The 2,684-nt window shown below is 38.9% G+C and overlaps 1 protein-coding gene across 1 annotated transcript in view; it reads right to left on the reverse strand.

Annotated features, from left to right (window-relative positions):
• Positions 1-2,684, reverse strand: part of PLXNC1 (plexin C1) — a 160,130-nt gene that overhangs the window by 105,078 nt on the left and 52,368 nt on the right. The gene's annotated exons all lie outside the window — the stretch shown is intronic.

Here is a 2,684-nt window from a genome sequence, read left to right on the forward strand (position 1 = left end):
ATCATTCTCAGTAAACTATCACAGGGACAGAAAACCAAACACCTCACGTTCTCACTCACAGGTGGGAACTGAACAATGAGATCACTTGGACACAGGACGGGGAACATCACACAATGGGGCCTGCCGAGGGGTGGGGGCCTGGGGGAGGGATAGCATTAGGAGAAATACCTAATGTAAATGATGAACTGATGGGTGCAGCAAACCAACATGACACATGTATACATATGTAACAAAACTGCACATTGTGCGCATGTACCCTAGAACTTAAAGTATAATAAATAATAACAATAATTTTATTTCTGTGTCTTTTGTATTTTTATTACATATCTCTGCTTTCCTTCTCCACCACATCAGTCATTCCACCACGGGAGCCCATGTTTACAACCGTGTATGAATTCCTCCATATTTTTGCCTATGCTCAAATAATCACATAGAGACATATATACATAAATGTGTACAGGGACATTTTTTGGTCAATGTAAGATCATGCTAGGAACACTTTTATGCATCTTGCTGTTTTTACTCAACAAAACCTCACAGAAATCCCTCCAGGACAACTGGAATTGCTCTAATTATTTCTTTTTAATGCTGATCCCATAGTGAGTATGAGGATGTACTATCTTTTAATTGTTTTGTGGAAAGAAACAAAGCTTCTGTGAACAGAGCTTCTGTATTATATGGAGGTTTTTCTCTGCCTACAAAGTAACTAGAATGTTACTAAGTATATGATAGGCAGGTAGCAAATAGCCTTTGAATAGAGCTAATAGATGGAACTGAACATGACCCTAGACTGCCGTCTTCATAGGTCAGGGTCAGGTTCATTTAAACAAAGACCTGAGATTTTCAGGTAAGCTGAAGGTGGCAATAGGGTAGGAAATATTTTGAAATAATGTGATCAAGAGATAGAATCAGATGGCTTATCAACACTATTAAAATAGTTAGTCCGAAGTTGGTTTGAAAGGATAGCTTTAATCAAATTACAAACTTCTTATCTTCTTTACTTTGAGAGCGGTGGTGAGCTGGAGAGAGTGAGGCAGTGGCTGTGTGGGAAGTCTCTGGGAAGATTAGGGTAAACCACAGTGGGACTTAGGGCGAGGAAGAAAACACCAGTGGTTGTTTGGGTGGTAAGCAGTTTTTGAAATGTTCTAGACTAGATATAAACAGTGATTAACTTGTAATCATGAGCCCCTAGCTAGGTAAGGAAGTTGTATAAACAGCACTTTTTATTTAATGAACAAGCTACTTCTTCCCACTACATTTAGCTGAAGTATTATCCTTACAGTTTTTTAAATGATGTAAGAAAAAAAATCTTCCAGAATCTTAACCACTAATCAGAGTCCTGGGTATATTCAAGGATTATGGTATTCTACTTTCTACTATTCTCTATTAGCGCCAAATTTGGCTATTTTTCAGACTGATGAGAGAAATTAGAATTTGGATACACCTAAGTTTAGATGCCTAAGAATCTTTTCCACCAAATCAATTCACTCTGATTCAGGGCTCGTAGAAGTTTGTATGAAAGTTCTTTTTTTTCTTTTTTCTCCAGGAAGACAACAGAAAGTGACAACAGCCAAATAGCTTTAAATCTGTTAGTTCTGATCAGTTACGACTTAAAAGCTTGATTCTTTTATTATTTATCACTCATTAAATACTTTGGCTCTCCTTTATTAAATGTTAAATCATCGTAAGTGGTAAAGTTCTTGCCATTTCTCTGAAATGGCAAAGTGTAAGGGAAAAGAGAAAGTGGCCCATTTCCTTGTTAATGTGGCATTCAAACAGAACACAGTGAGCTCAACAGACAGGTCAGCTGGCTGCTGTACAATTATTCATAACAGAGGACTCCGTGCAATTATTCATAACACAAGAGCCGTCATTAGGGAGAAAATGTCTCCTTATAGCACCACTGAGATTGCAAGGCAGGAATTCCCTTTTCCCGTAGGGCATGGTTGGTATGTGCATCTGAAAATGCTTAAATATGCTCCTTGCTCCCTTCTCTTATCCAATGACAGGGCTGATGTGTTGTCAAGAGTGGTGCTGCCATAGCGAGGGCCCACTGGCTTTCCAAAGGACCTCACATGGGATAGTCACTGCCCACGTTGGCCTTCTCTCCATCTCTACCAAGACTGTTGGAAGCTATGTTCGTAAGATGGTTACTGGAGAAGACTCAACACATTAGGATAAGGGACCATTACACTAAACAAAATTCTGCAATTAAGCCACATTTAAGGAATCTCGTTGACCATGAATCTGAACTTCTTTTTTCTCTACTTTCAAAAGCAATATGTATTTCTACTACATTAGAAGTCCAACTCTTCTTCCAGTTCAACCATTGAGAGTCATCTTCAGCTCCACAAGACAACAAACTCCACGAGAGCAGGCCCATGATGTGACTTGGTTACTGCTATATCCCTAGCACCTTGCAGAGTAGACGGCATCTGGTAGGCATTCAATATTCATTAATGAGTGCTAAATGAATGGAGTGCTATCACTAAGCATGTTTGATTGCTAATAGATATTTTACACACAGAAGGAAGTCAGCATCCGCTGTGCAAAATGAGACAATACAATGAGGACAAATTAAAATCTTTCCTCTTACCTTGTCTTTACTGCTTCGAATTATCTGAATTTTAGGGCACTTTTTCACTCCAGACGAAATATCCAGCCAGTTTTCTAAGTTCTCTGAA

This window comes from Mandrillus leucophaeus, unplaced genomic scaffold (assembly GCF_000951045.1).
Source record: "Mandrillus leucophaeus isolate KB7577 unplaced genomic scaffold, Mleu.le_1.0 Scaffold427, whole genome shotgun sequence".
Classification (NCBI taxonomy): domain Eukaryota; kingdom Metazoa; phylum Chordata; class Mammalia; order Primates; family Cercopithecidae; genus Mandrillus; species Mandrillus leucophaeus.